This window comes from Clarias gariepinus, chromosome 8 (assembly GCF_024256425.1).
Source record: "Clarias gariepinus isolate MV-2021 ecotype Netherlands chromosome 8, CGAR_prim_01v2, whole genome shotgun sequence".
Classification (NCBI taxonomy): domain Eukaryota; kingdom Metazoa; phylum Chordata; class Actinopteri; order Siluriformes; family Clariidae; genus Clarias; species Clarias gariepinus.
This window is the reverse complement of record NC_071107.1, coordinates 25,431,453-25,447,727: the sequence shown is the minus strand read 5'-3', so window position 1 is coordinate 25,447,727 and position 16,275 is coordinate 25,431,453. Positions and strand designations below refer to the sequence as shown.

General features: G+C 37.8%; 1 protein-coding gene across 2 annotated transcripts in view; it reads left to right on the top strand.

Annotated features, from left to right (window-relative positions):
- The window catches only part of tjap1 (tight junction associated protein 1 (peripheral)), a 66,042-nt gene that overhangs the window by 12,813 nt on the left and 36,954 nt on the right, over positions 1-16,275 (top strand). The gene's annotated exons all lie outside the window — the stretch shown is intronic.

Genomic DNA, 16,275 nt, shown 5'->3' with positions numbered 1-16,275 from the left:
CAAACATTTATGACATTTGTACAATACACACACACACACACACACACACTATTAATGTAATATACATCATAAATACAATTTTTCTTTTCCTGAAGTGTATAAATTCTTTTTGCCACTGCGTGTGTGTTTGTTTGTGTGTATTGTAAAGCTTTCTAGCAGCTAGCAGTCATTAAGTTTAGTCTCCTGTTTTCTGCTGCGTTATGATTGGTTTAAATAGCATACTGCGGGAAAAGTCGGGATCGCGCAAAAAATCATGTTAAAAGGCGATTTAGAAATCATGCATATTCACATCACGATTTTTAATTAATCGCACAGCCCACATACATACATACATACATACATACATGTATGTATATGTGTGGTGTGTATGTACTGTGTGTGTGTTTATATACAGTATGTCGGGTCAGGATTGTGCAGTATAGAGTGAGGGATCACTTTTTTCAGCACAGCATAGGCAGTATGATAAACTGAATTTTATTTCATTTTTTAATTTAGTTTAATTTTGGGTCAAATAAGCAAAGAACTACCACAGATTTATAAGATCTTGTGTTGTAATGGTTCTTTTCGGTTGTTTCCGTGACTAGTAATGATGATAATGATAATAGTAGTAATAATAATATGCACTTTTTGTGAGTACCACACTTTTTTTTGCGACATCATTCCCATATTCCAGTAGCAGTACAATGATTGTACTCCAAACATTCTAAAAGTAATAACTTCTTTCTACATGACATATTTAAAAACCCAAATGCACAGCGTGATTTCTGAAGCCCTCCCCTGTCAACACACACTAACAGGAGTTTTGTATAATTTTTTAAAAAATATATATTTTTAAAAAATCTTTTTTAAATCAGTCATTGACTGATGATTGAGTCATTGAGTGTTGTCGCATGGATCCTTGCTGCTTGAGTTTTAAGGGTAATTAATCTTCCTGTGTTTTATAAACAAGAACCCGTTCACCGGTTTAAAACTGTGTTTCTCTGCAGAGCATGTGCCCGTCAGTTCCTATTACGGCAGCTAGCATCCAGTGCTCATGTACCTGTTTATTGTGCTAGTGCGAGAGCGGTGTACTGTCCGCTAATAATTAACCGATTGGGGATGGCATCCTTCTCCCACACAGATTTTTAAAAAGGATCAGCAAACATACTTTGGCGGCTCGCCCAAATACTGTATACTTTTTAGTGTGGGAAACACTGACTTATAACCTTGCTTGTAATTATCTAGATTATGGAACGTAATGCATTGTAAATACATGAAATCAGCAAGCAACATTCTATTTTGTTGAGAACAATTTGTATTTTGTAAGAAATTAAGAGAAATGGGTAAAATCAGATTTTTCCACATCTTATGCAGTAAGACATTTTGTTTGGCTCAAGTAACTTACTGGTATTGAAATTTTCAGGTAACTGGAGTGCATTTAACTTAACAATTCTCCTCTGTCGTGCATTGGCCGAGCTGCAACTTGCAATTGTTGAAAACATGGCAGTCCAGTGTGATGTATCAAATATAAAAAAAATTCTCATATCTGGTATTTATTTTATTTTATTTAATTTTTTTTTTTACTGGAAAAGCTGAAAAGCTCCCTGCATTTAGCTGCGGATTTTAGCAATTCGGCTTTACTAGCTTTTTACCTTCATTGCCTAGTTGCCATTGTATGGCATCATACACAGACTGGCAACATGTGGATTTGGCCTTGTGCCGAATAAGTGTATGTAGGAAGAGCTATCGGCACGTTGCGGCAGGCTGAAAGCATGCCAACCGGGAAGCCGGAATTAGTGGTTGGTGATTTGATTTGCCAAAATTTAGTTTTTGTTTTTTTTAAAAAAGGGCACCAAGGCACCAATATTAAAGGGCATGACAAAATTATTGCTTCCGTGATTTCTGAAATTAACAGGGGATTGCAGCGACTGCTCAAGGCATGATGGCAAAATGACATCATCACCGCCATTAAGTTTACACCCTGTGTTTGCGATCTTGTTACCAGATCATTATGTAGACAAAAAAAAACTATTGACAGCCAGATTCTGAAGACCTCTGGTATTTTTTCCGCTGTAATAACCTTGTACATGCCACATTCCACATATGTCTGGGCACATTTACTTTTTGTCCCCACTTGGTATCGCCACAACCTGCACTCTGCCAAAGCCATGGGCAATCACTGCTGCCCTACTGTGACCCCAACCCCGCCCCCCCCAAATTTAAGAAACGCTGCTCTATTTGACAGGAATAATGTCATCTCTCTTGCCCAGAGAGCAGGGTGGATCCAATTATATGCCCCCTATGCAAATCTGTGACCTACCAGCAGTAAGGTGAAGGGATTTTCTGTTGTACCTCTCTTTGGGTGCTGGAAACTGTTTGTTAGTTCTCATAAATTGCATCTGTGGTTTCAGACATCACAACACAACAATAAGACCACATATATTTACTTTGATCATATTAAGATTATTTGGTGCTTCTCAATAGCATCATGTACTTTTTGTTTAGTTGTTATAATGTCACAAAAAAGCTTTTTAATATGGCGTGCTCATTTTGCACGTGTGTGCTTCAGTGCACAGCTGCAGTTGGCTGATGATGATTTGGGGGGGAAACGCTGGTGGAACTCTGCTAATTCACCTGTTGTTTTACGCTGCACTGCTCAGTTAATTGGCATCTCCAGCTGCACGCTTGCCTAAGCTGCCTGTCTCTTGTGATCTTTTGGACTCCGCCAAACAAAATCAGACATCAACTCCATATTGGCCCTCGCTGCTGAAGCGTGAAACTAGAAAACACTTGTGTGTTTTCTGGTTATTCTTCATTCTGACTGTTTCTCACCACACAAACACACACACACACACACACACACACACACACACACACACAAACAAACAAACAAAAAGCTTACCAATGATCAATTAGCTTTTCTAACTAGTCTGTTAGCACTAGTGGTAAACAGTGCAATATTGTTAAAAGTGAATAACAGCGTAACCTGGAACGTTTTTGCCATATTGTGACTATAGATGATAACCTGATAACATTTTTCCTTCTCTGTTAAGATAAAACCTTGACTATCAGTAAAAGTGGAATTCCATCTTTAAAAACTAAAGCACTTGTTGTGCACAAACCATAGCTTTCACAGAATCAATAACTTTATATATACACATACACAAACATCATCATGTCCAAAACTGAATGTATTTGTTGTAAATTCAATTCCAGTCTTTTCACCATGGAAAAGATGTGCATTTTAGTATTTGGCAGATGTCCTTACTCACAGCAACTTGGAAAAGTGTTTTGTGGTCTCTGAAAACTATATCCTCATGCTAGTAAAAACAAGCGAGACTGTATGAAAATGATAAAGCCAAGGGTTAAAGAGCAATTAATAACAGCTAATACAGCATCAAAAGCCAGGGATTTCTGTATTACTGCTCAGTTGAAAAGTGAAGAAACCAGCCAGTGATTTGAGTTTTCTGGAAGTACCTCCATGTATACTGACAGGAAGTCAGTGAAGGAAGTGCCGCTGTGGCACGGGACAACCTGGTGAGCTTCAGCGTCAGCGGTCTGATGGCACTCAGGGAAAGAAGTCGCAGTAGTCCAGTCTTGGCATGTTGAGATGCTAATCAAATATCTGAGCGGCCACTGTGGACAGAAAAAAAAAAATGATACGCCTTATGTTCTATGGATAAAACCTTCCTGACTGGGTTGGGTGAGCAGTGTAAGGATCACAGAGTATTTGTCAAGAACTACTCCCAGTTGTGTGTGTGTGTGTGTGTGTGTGTGTGTGTGTGTGTGTGTGTGTGTGTGTGCGCGCGCGCTCTGACAGAATGTTTGATCAAACACAAGGTCAGCCTCCAGGCAGTAGGAAGAAATTACTTATTTACATGTTAATGTTTATTGCATGCATATCAATACCGATCTGAAAATTGCTTATTATTTGATTCAGTTGTACATTTAAACATGTTATTAAATTTTAGTGCAAACACATCCCAAGTGTTTTGTATTTATCATCTGTAGGCCATAGCACTAGCTTTGAATTAGTCCCCCTAGTTTGTGCAGTGACAAATCTGATGATGATGATGATGGGCGTCAGTTTCTGATACCTAATCTAATCAAGGTGCATCTCTAACACATGCTTGTGCATCTTTACATCTCTTGCAAAACAAGCTGTTGTTGCATCAGCAGGCCATCTGCAATAAATAGGCTTCAGTCAGCCATGAAATTGCTCCTTCTTTCTGGTCAATAGAGGAAAATGAAGATAAAGGGAAAGACGTGAGGACATCGTTAGACTGGAGATGATTGTCTGTGTACATGTCCGTCTCAGTCAACAAGCTTATTCAGTGGTGAGTTAATGAAGGGTGGAACATGGCTTCACACCTGGGTGGAGCGTCCATCTGTCCTCAGACTCAACATGACTCAGCGCTTTATCCAGGTATCTGCTTCTCTCGGCTGCTTTATTGAAGGGCAGCATGATAAACTACGTCTTTTATACAGATGCATGAACAGACACACACACACACACACACACACATGCACACAGCCTGTTTGCTGCATTATAACTGTGACTGATCATGGTCATGTTGCCATGCCTGTTAATTTTGCCCACATAATCACGCTGTTTATACTTGCTTTGATTTGTCTTGCCTGTATGCCCAGTTTTATGTGTGCCCTAGAGCTACTGTCTTACATCATTGGTATTGGTTACTGCAGTTCGCCATTGCGTACTCTTGCTATAACGACATTTTAATTTATCACACAAACACAAATGTGATGGAAGGCACGACTTTAAAATTGAGGGGATGCATGACTAATGTCCTAATTCTATTTGCTTCAGCATTTTAATATTTCAGCATTAATAATGGTGTTGCACAGTAGTAAATTGCATCATAAAAATCAAAATCTTAATATGGACCTGTGCAATTATTTATTCACAAAAGGCTGCAGTTTGTTATAGGTAATATACACAATCTGGAATTTATGTAGAGTTTCAGTTATTTAAGTATATGTAATATTGGCAAATCTTATATTAATGAGACCATTTCCTGTTAGCCTAGTTCAGTAATACTGAAATAAGTTCAAGAAGGTCCAGTCAAAATATGTTTAGGATTTAGATCGCTGGGATTTAGGCCACTATACATGCGGTCATAAAAAAAAATTGCTATTTATAATTCCCATAGCATTTCAATAAAATTTGTCAGTTTTTAGTAACTCCATTAAACATGTGTTCATTTGAACTTTAATGGCCTTGTTTATTTGCTTGTATTTGTATGGAATACAAACAAGGGTCTTTAAATAATCTTCAAGCTGCTGGGCTGTAAATGAATGTGAAAGGATTCTGCCTTACTGAGCTCTCAGTTCAGGTATTTTACTCGCCCTTACCTCAAACTGCTGAGGATATGTTTGCTTTAAGGACCGGTGTTTTGCCTCATAGTGGCGCTTTACATTGCTGCTTTTTATTAGCGCCACAATTTCTAAAAATTGAGACCAATTTAGTTTAAACCCTTCCCGCGGGCAGAATAATCTTGATATTGATCTGTTCATTCATCTTTGAAGTTTCAGTTTTCACAGTCTACTTCCCTTTATTTGGAGTAAGCCATGCTGTGTTGCGTTTTCGGTTTGTGCAAAAGAAGCAATCTGCCTATACACGGTAAACTATTGCATTGATGTGCTCTGTTGAGTGACACGTATGGTCACAGCTACCTCAAGGGAAAAAGTGCTATATTACTGGTATATTAATAATTCTCATTTATCAAAAAAGAATTATGTTCTGCAGCCTTCAATTTTGTGATGCTTGGCCTAGATAAATGCTTGGCCTAGATAAATGTCGCTATTAAATTTACTGTTTAAATACAAAACAGTAAATTTAATAGCGACATATCACAGTTTAAATTGCATTATGTTAAAATAATAATAATAATAATTCTTTCCTGTCACAAATTTAAAATAGGTGGTTGTGGTTGCATTTGAGAGCTGAAAGTCGTGACCTGACAGCAACATGTCTAAATTGCTTCTTTTCTGGATTTGAGCAGTGCAGTTTCGTTCATCTCGGCTGTCTCACTCACATGCAGACTGCTGTTCAACACCCTCTGACAGCTCTCTTTTTGCATTTAAATGTCTCACACGTCATGTTATTTCCTCTTGTTTCATTTTATTTCGGAATCATTTCAGCATGTCAGCGGCATTTTATTAGTCACGCCGTCAGGTTGCAATTAGGGAGCTGTGTTAATTACAAAAAAGCGCTTGACATTTAAGAGCATGCTGGTGTTTGTTTATGATGATGATGCAGCACTCTGTTTTGATGGATAGCGCACATGACTACTGCAGACAGAATTCTTTTTCACACTTTTGCAACATTATGATCAGGGAGTTGTCAGGGTTGTCAGCAGTGATTAGTAATTACATGCAACTTATTTTCTGGCCTTTTTTCTTCCTCTTTTCTATCTAGTATGAAATCTGGACTTTATATTTTTTCTCTCACTATTTAACCTGAAACACCTGAAGCAAGTTTAAATATGGTTTAATGCCTTCGTTTAGACTTTATTCCCAAGCAGCTGTACACAGTCTGGCGGATCCTTTAATGTCTGAGTTTTAGCTCACTTCTTCCTGCAGAAGCACTTTGTTCAGTCCATTTTGCACTGTTCGTGTAAGTAGTGCTGTTCATTTCCACCCCTGAACAGCACTACTTACACGAGTAGTCCTGTGTTGTTCTTACTACTTACTCTGCTTTCAGAATCACTTTTTCCTTACTTGTAGATAAATGAAAAAGAGGAAAAGAATACCTATTTTCTTTGGTATACTTGCATTTTTAATTTATTCATTCTTTAGTCCCAAACGAAAACAGGAGGGTGGGTAAACACTCACTCACTCACTCATCTTCTATACCGTTTTATCCTGTATTCATGCATGTGGGGACCTGGAGCCTATCTCAGGAGGCTTAGGGCACGAGGCAGGGTACACCCTGGACAGGGTACCAATCTGTTGCAGGGCACGCACACATGCACTCACTCACTCACACACTCATTCACACACTACAGGCAATTTTGGAGCACCAATTAGCCTAACCTAAATTACTTTGCACTGTGGGAGGAAACCAGGGTACCTGGAAGAAACCCATTTTTGATTTCTTTTCGAAAGTCTGATTCATTCGAAAGTCAAGGATGGGTTTCCTCCAGGTACCCTGGTTTCCTCCCACAGACAAAGAACGTCTAAAGCCCTATTCAGATGGGATTAGTTTTACAGGGGGTTGTTAGAGAAATTTCTGTTTCACAGGTGTACTTTGTGATTTTAATCCCGTCCGAATCTGCCATGTCTGTATTTATCTCACACGACCTCTGTAAAAATTAAATGACAGACGTCGTCTGAAAAAAATTCTAACTCAAACGTGATTTGGAAAACTAGTCCAGTCCGAATAGGGCTTTATACACCTTTGACATATACAATGTAAAGCATAAAAAAACAACACCACACACACAGGTTTGGTGTTTTGGTTCCGCATTATACTCCCTTAAAACTGAACCATGAGTCAAATCTTGAACTGAGTCAAATCTTATTTTTTTAAAATTTATTTATTATTTTTCAAGTTGTTGGCTAAAGCCCTATTCGGACGAGACTAGTTTTCCAAACGATGTTTCAGTTGGAATTTTTTTCAGACGATGTCTGTCAATTCATATATACATTCAGACTTCATCTTCGTGTTTATTACAGAGGTAGGAGTGTCTGTGTTTTACATGTGGGCGTTGCACAAGACCACATGTCCAGGATGCGTGGATTCTACATCCATTATTGGTGCGCAAACTGAAATACCAGCGCACTAGAGATTACGGTGGTTCACGTTAACCAAAACCCAAAAGAAAACGCATTTTGGAAAAAAACATTTTCGGCAATCAGACATTCTCATTCGTACAGGATTAGATTTTTCAGAGGACCTCCGAGTTTGCTGAAAAACAGTAGGTAATTTGCTCTGGAATTTCTACAGAGGTCGTGTGAGAGAAAGACAGACATGGCAGATTCGGATGGGATTAAAATCACAAAGTACGTCTGTGAAACAGAAATTTCTCTAACGACCCCCTGTAAAACTAGTCCCATCCGAATAGGGCATAAGGTAGCATTAGAACTTGAAAGAGGTTATTTTCTGCATGACATATTTCAGTCAGATAGTGCTGTTTTAATCAGTTTAGATGTAAATTGAGTAATAACATTTCTGATGTTGAACCTATGTTAATTGGTAGACTGACCCGTTACACGTGGAGTTTTTTTAGCATAAAAACAGCACAAAGATTTTTAGGAGCAAAATATCCAGCAGTCGCGCTCTTTGAACAGGCCTGTTTTGAAAGGGCCCTTTGAAGTCAGCACTTTTTATTATTTTAGTTTGGAGTGACCTGACAAATGGCTGCCATGGGCGTCCCTTTTTAAGTGCCCTCTGTAAGGTTCATCTCGTTTGAATGAACTGCAAGATACAACTTCAAAGTCTTATGAACTTGAACACTCATATGAAGTGAAATTGAAGTGTGTTACCATTTGTAGAGGGGAGAGCGGCACATTATCGCAACTGAATTTTTAAAATAAATTCAATTCTTAATTTTTAAAAAAAGATGTTTGTCATGAACACTGATCGGCCAGAACATTATGGCCACTGAAATGTGAAGGTGAATAGCATTCATGTGCTTGTTGACGCCTGGAAATGGGTGGACTATATGGAAGCAGAAAAATGGAATGTTCCTTGTCTGCCGGGATCTCAACTTAAATCGGTGAACCAATGATTAGTTGATGTACGTGGTGTGCGAAAGCTGGCCCCTTATAGTCCGATCCGGTAGAAAACTACTGTAGCGTACTGTCTGCATAGTCACAGCCTGGTCTGGGTGCCCATGCTGATGTGTGTCCACCGACAAAAGGGACATCAGCGTTAGAACTGGACACTGGAGCAGTGAAAAAAGGTGGCCTAGGTCTGATGAATCATGTTTTCTTTTAAATCATGTGGATGGCCACAAAATGTACTAGGTTTCCTGTTAAGACCTGCGATTCGCTCGAGCAGTGTAATTTCTATTTTGGCAGTTATTTCAAGTGCATTGTGCTCAGTGTAGCATTTCAAGTGCTACTGTTACCAAAGGATTCTTGTCTTTTTACAGTAAAAGCTTATTTTGGTGACAGATGGATAGAGAATTGTAATAGATTAAATAGTGGATGTAATGAGCTCGAATTGAGAGAAAAGAGCGTACAGCCACTTGTAGAACATTTTCAGTTCTCAAGCTCAACCCATGCTGCGTTCCAATCGACTAGTAGTTTCTGTGAGAAGTGGACTGCAAAGTTCACTCAGTTTAAAGGGAACAAGCAGTAGAACCAGAAGTAGACAAGCAAAAGACTATATTGCAAGATAACACTCTTCATTATCAGGGACAACATAATTTAAGTAATCCAGATATACTGCACAAAAAAATTAAGGGGGACACTGGTTTGACTTGAACCCTACATACACGTATGAGGGGCATTCAAGTTAAACTGTGACGAAGTGTTTCCTTAATTTTTTTGAGCAGTTATATTATTCATTTGAATAAAAAAAATTTTAATATTACAGTCAATTAAAATGATGTAATATGTTAATATTATGTAGTCATAATATTAATCTCTTTAGGAATGACTGCATCCATCTTGTAAATTCAGTAGTACATGTTTTGTAATACTGCATTTTTTCAATATGTATTAATGCTTTATTTTATTAAAATGAGGCAACTAACTGCATACAATCTATCCTGTTATTAGACCACTGACTTCTTGTAAAAATTGCTTGGATCAGACTGTGTAGATATCGCGTAGGTCCCTCAAGACTATTTTTTTTTACTAAGGGTTAAAGAGACACCATAATGTCAATCATGTCTGACTCCGCTGCCACTAAAACATGTTTTATTGAACTGTGTTGTTTTTACTATCACCAGACAAAGGGTTTACTCAGTGAGGTCTTTAAACAAGATTTTTGTGTCTGTTTTTAATTTTTTAGGCCAGGCTTTCTTAGCTGAAATATTTTACACATATAAATTGCTTTTCCTTTCAAATACATTCAGTTGTTTAAATGATAATTTTTAGGGATGCACCGAAATGAAAATTCTGGGCCGAAAACGAAACTGAAATTTTTAGATGCACTTGGCCGAAAACCGATACCGAAACCAAAAATGGCTTCATTAAAAAACATGTTTAAAATATTTTCTTTTTGTTTGTATTAAAAAAATCTTGCATATTGCAACTTTGCTGTCCTCATCTGAAACTTTGAAGTGCTTCCAAACCGCCGACATACTCCGTGTTTGATGCGTAATGACAGCGCGAACGAGACGGGAGGATGGGAGAGGCGTGGCAACAATTTCGGCTTTTATTTTCGGCGCTTTCTTACGTTTCGGCCGAAACCGATAAGGCTATTTCGGCCGAAAATTTTCGGCGGCCGAAATTTCGGTGCATCCCTAATAATTTTCTTGACCATGCTTTTTAATGTAACTTTTACCAAGGTTTTATTTTTTTTTACTGTTTATTCATTTATTTACCATTTAGCCATAAACATAACATTTAATGCTGAACATAGTGTGAGATTTCCACAGTAGCAGTAGCAGGTATTTGTGGTGCTTACGTTACCGGGGTAACACACGAAGGCAGTGATGTCGTCACTGGGGGTTCCAGAATGGGGGATTTTTTTTTTTTGGGTAATGGTCCTTCGACTGACGTTCACTGCACAGGTAGCAGGGTGTAGGGAGTCCAGTGTGACGTATGCTGTGGAATGGAACATAGCACTATTTTTTTTTCTAGTTCCCACAGTTCACTTCTTCTGAACATTCCTTTCTCTTGCACTTGCTTCAGTCATACAATGAGCGTCTGGACGTTCCCATAATGCAGCCCATCCTTTTACATCTGCACAATGTTTCTGTGGAGTTTATCCACTGCCCGTGTAACTGCACTCTGTGTTTGCTGGTGTGTGAGGAACAGAGGGGCAAATAAGATTATTCACTGCTTAGCAGTGCAAAGATTTCCCGAAGAAACTGTGTCACTAAGACGACAGAGCAGATCGTAGTAACCATGCAAGGAATGCTTTACAGAAATGACCCACATTTAAACTTTGTGTTAATGTTGGAATTTTTCGGGTTCGATTCCCAGCCAGGCTCGATTCCTGGCTCTGTGTGCATGGAGTTTGCATGTTCTCCCTGTGCTTAGTGGGTTTCCTCCGGGTACTCCGGTTTACTCCCACATTCCAAAGACACGTAGGTAAGGTTAATGGACGTTCCCAAATTGCCCCTGCCTCGTGCCCCAAGTCTCCTGGGATAGGCTTCAGGTCCCTGCGACCCTGAATACAGGATAAAGCGGTATAGAAGATGAGTGAGTGAGTGTATTGCCCTATTTTTTTTTTATTATTATTATTTTTTTTACAAAGCCATTTTATTTGGTGTGAGTTGTCTTAGCTGCAGGGAAGACATTTTTTTTACTTCATTCCCTATTAAAAAAGGTAGAAAAGGAAACCAGCCCGGGTTCGATTTCCAGCCAATGGCCAAAACCCCAGCCACTGGATGCAGTACTGATTCCAAGCCTGGATAAAAATGGGAGGGTTGCATCAGGAAGGGCATCCAGCATAAAACCTGTGCAAAGTTGTTGTGTCCGCTCTGGCGACCCCTCAATGGGAGCAGCTGAAAGACTTAACAACAACAAATAAAGTTTGGTTACAGCACCAACAGGCGAAACAAAAACAGCATCAACAGTGTTGATTAAAATAATAGGGGTCAGTTTGATAGAAGTACAGTTTTTTCTGTAAACACTACCAGTTAGTTTCAACATTTAAAATCTTCCACCTAGCTGAATACACATGGTTTGTAAAGTGTGTTCAAGTGTCGGCCAGCCTTTAGCCTTCTTGTAAATGCGTTCTGGATAAGAAAAGGTATCCCAGTTTTTTTTAATATATTTATTTTTTTAATTCAATTTTTTTATCTGAGCCGCTTTTATATTACTGGTTCTAGATTGGACATGTATGGAATACATGGTCATGAGATGTGACCAATCTGTGCGAATGGTCAGATGTGTAGGGTGTTGATGTCATCAAAGTAGTGCTAGCAACAGATGCTAAAACAGCTAAAGCGAGGCAGTTAGCCTCTTCCTTCCTTTGGACCAAACACAGCCATTTAATTGCTTGCCATCCTCCAGAGCAAATCCCACAGGTGTATTTTTGTTACAATTGCATCCATTGTTTAAAATGAATAAACGCTTGCACAAACATGATGCGTTTTAACCTTGATGGTATGAGCAAAGAAGTATTCAAACCTGTATGTGTCCATGTCCAGTGGACAGATGCGTTAGAGTCAGATAAAAGTCACTTGTTATTATAAATGTGGACTGTCATGACATGCAGTCTTATGTGACGACAAAACATTGGACTTGAACAGTGTGGCTTGTAATGTGAACGCAGAATGATAAGTGCGTGCCCTGCGGTTGAACATCAGCATTATGGTTGCCATGGTTTCTGAGACTCTGTGGTATAGTTCTTGGAGGAAAAATAAAAAAGTTCACCCATGAAAAACATGAAACTGTCAAAATAGGAAGATTAGAAATGGTTTTGAACAGCAAAAAAAAGTATTTTGATATTTAACTGTGTTCTGCCAGGTTTATGAAATCTTCACATATGCACAGTGCATTTAAAAAAATATATATTTAAAAAAATATATAAATAAATATATATTTATATTATATTTTTTTATGTAATTTTTGTAATGTAATGCAAAGTGTGAAATTCCCATATATATTTTATATTCATTACATGTTAAATGAAATATTTAAAACTTTTAAGTGCTGTAAATTAACGAAGACGTTACCATTACCATTACCAGAAGTCCTGTCCTTATCCTGGACCACTGTGTATTGTTATTAATTATCTCCCTATAATGTTGTTTAAAAAGCTTCATTTAACGCTAAGTATATGAAGTAGTAAAATATGATGGGATTACACTTGCTGGCTGTCTAGGTGTGTTTAACTCTAACAGTGTGTCATGCTCTGACTTGCAAGAAAAAAACATATAGCGGGAGCAAATTCTTTACCATCTCTTGATTAAATAGACAGAGGAAATCTACTTCTCAATTGTTCCTACAGCTTTGATTTGAAGTCTGGTGATCTCAGTATCGAGAACACTTGTCAGAGAGGAAAGTATCCTGTAATCTCAATAGAATAAGAGTTGATAAAACACTTTGGATGGATGAATAGGTCAAAAACTTAACATGGAACAGATTTACTGAGGGCATGGGGCGCACACACACCACACACATACACCACACACCACACACACACAGACACACACACAGAGTGTGCTGTGACTGTGGGAAGACGAGCAGATCTCATGTACCCTGTGTGTTCAGGTGTTAGTAAATTGCTAATGATCACTTTCAACAGAAATTATGCATGAAAAAACTCTTGGAAGGGAACCATTTGCGCACTATCCTCAAACAACTCCATGTTATCGGTTTCATTAAAATTTAAGAGGCTTGTGGTGTTGATTGGTTTGTATGTTGTTTGTAATATAACGAGAAACTGCAATATAGTAACCAGTGATTTGGTAAACCTCCTGTGTATTAAACTAAAGATTTTTTTTTTTGTTATGCTTCAGACTGCAGATTTTTCCTGTAACTCTGGCAAATATAAAAGGTTCAATTTGCAAACATCCTGAGGTCATCAGCAACTTTTCATGAAGTGGGAGAGAGAACTGCTAGAGCAGGAACTGCTAAAAGGCAGACTAAGAGTCCAAACATAAACCTAGTGATGGCTTCAACAGGACACTAACACATTTCTAATAAATTCGTTAAAAAAAATAATAAAATCTCTCTCCTGCCTGCTTCTTCTCTCACATCAGATCACCAAGTCCATGGATTTGATTTGGCACAAGTTTAATCCTAAATGCTTTTTCTGGTGCAGTCCCCATTTAATCTGGGTTTGGGAATAGCATTGAGTGTACTGATTTGTGCAACCTCCAGTGGGTGGGGTTGGTTCGCTCAGGAATCAAATCCGGTTCATAGCAGTGAAAGTGCTGAAAGCTAGCCACACCAGAATAAATAATCACATTCACAGCATGTTCCTGTTCCAGAATTTTGGGCTGTGAACGATCATGTTTGTGCGCGTCTATTAAGTGAGTCAGTTATTTAATACAGATGTGGAGGAAAAAGTAATTCAGTAATGTGACGTGTCATGATTCTTTAATGTAATTTGAGGTGGTAAAATGTTGCAGTTCCTTAGTAATCCTACAGGTGGCACACACTAAACTATTTATACATTGGCAGGCAGGAGAGCGTCCCAAGTGGTAGGAGCGAATGATTTAGTTATATAGTTTGTTTAGAATTAAAAAAATATATTTTTTTATTAATATTGGATTAGGATATTTATAAAATTGTGATAATAACGGGTCATATATCGTATGACCTATTAATTAATGTTGACCTCACCTAGAGATGGGAGATGGATACAGTTTTATGTCATTGTGTATTGTGTCATGATTGATTTTTTTTTTATGTTGTATTTATAATACTGTATGTTTGCATTTGAGGTAGCAAACAATCACTCTTCTATGATCTTACAGGTGGTAGTGTTGTATGGAATAGGTCATCTCTTCAGGTGTGGTGGACAGAAAGATGGATGGATGGATGGATGGATGGATGGATGGATGGATGGATGGATGGATGGATGGATTGCAAATAGTAATGTAGATAATGTGTATCGGTGCAAATATTGGCATTGTTCAACTTGTAAGGTGCAGGTCAAATAAGTAAGTGTGTTTGTATATAACATGGCTATGCAATAAGTTTATGCATGATGCTACAAAATAGAAAATATTATGTAAAAAGAGGGATATAAACAGGAACATTAAGCAGGCATGTGAATATTCTGCCAATTTTATGGCTGTATGCTGTAAAAGATTTATTTACTCAACTTAAACCATAAGCTTCAACATTGACAATGTCTTACAAAAAAAGTTTTTTGTAAAACAAATGTTTTTTTGTAAAACTTTCTTACAAAATTATCATATTTTGTTAAATCTGTAATATAAAATCTGTAGTTATATACTTACAGAATTGCAAAATAAACCAAATCAACATAGGTGACACAGTGGTTTCAGTGCCTGTTGAAACTTGGATTGTTCTCAATCTATTCATACAGTAGCAAACATGTCCAAGCATTGGATTCCACATTAAAACCCAATCCGTCATAAAGAATTTTATTTCTCACCACATAAGTCACTATGCACATGGAAGAGAGCGAAAAGGAAAAGCTCTCAGAAACACAAAGGCAGGCAGGAAGTATGTAACAGCGTGGCTTCCTCTAAAAACAGGAAGCGAACGGTCAGATCATGTTCATTTTGCCGGCAGCAAGTAATAAGCTGCTGTTTCATATGTTCTCTAACTAAAATTATTGTTTTTCTAATAACTATAATGGTATAATAAAAGTGGCAATGTGCCGTTATGAAAGAAATCACAGATCTTATGAGAAAACATAGCCACAGAAATCTGATGTAACAGCACGGGAAAATAACCGAGTATCCAGTATCCGTTTTTTTTTTTATTTATTTTTTATTAAGATTATAAATAATAGTGCTGTTTGTTTAAATGTGTTAAAAAAACTTTTTTTTGTTTAACCTCTTTCCCCCCAGCACTTATTGTATATTTTATTGTAGCTATTTCTAGAGTAAGATTATTTTTAGTTATATCTTTGTAATAGACAAATCACAGCTGCATGTTGATCTTTTTGCATGTTGAAGATTCTAACTCATTCTGCAATTTAGAAACAGTTAGAAATGGATTTTTATTTTTTCCCAGAGGATATTTTTAGATCTTAATTCAGTCTCCCTGGCTAAGACAAGTATGTAGGATTAGGTAGAGGAGTAGGTAGGAATATTCCTGGATTTTTTACTTTATATGGGTAACACATCTCATCAAAATTAGTTGCCTACATGTACATGTTTCCCTTTTTTTTCACGATTCCTTAAAAAAAAATCAGAACGTTAAGTTTCACATTTTTAGTGTGTTCATGCAGTATTTATATGCCAAGTAAGTGGGCAGAGATGAGCCATTTTTGCAGCCCCTCCTAAATCCCACGAGGCCAGTGATTTTCACTGTTCTGAGCGAAATATGAGAGGAATACCACAACCTTTTTCATGATATCCATCAGTCACGCAATTCCATTATGATGATCCACTCTTTAATCACAATCTAAATGCTTTAGAGCCTAGGAAGCAGAGTGATGCGTGAGGCCGTAAAACCAGGTCCCACATGGCTTAATGACTGACAGCAGGTCGCTCTCGGTGC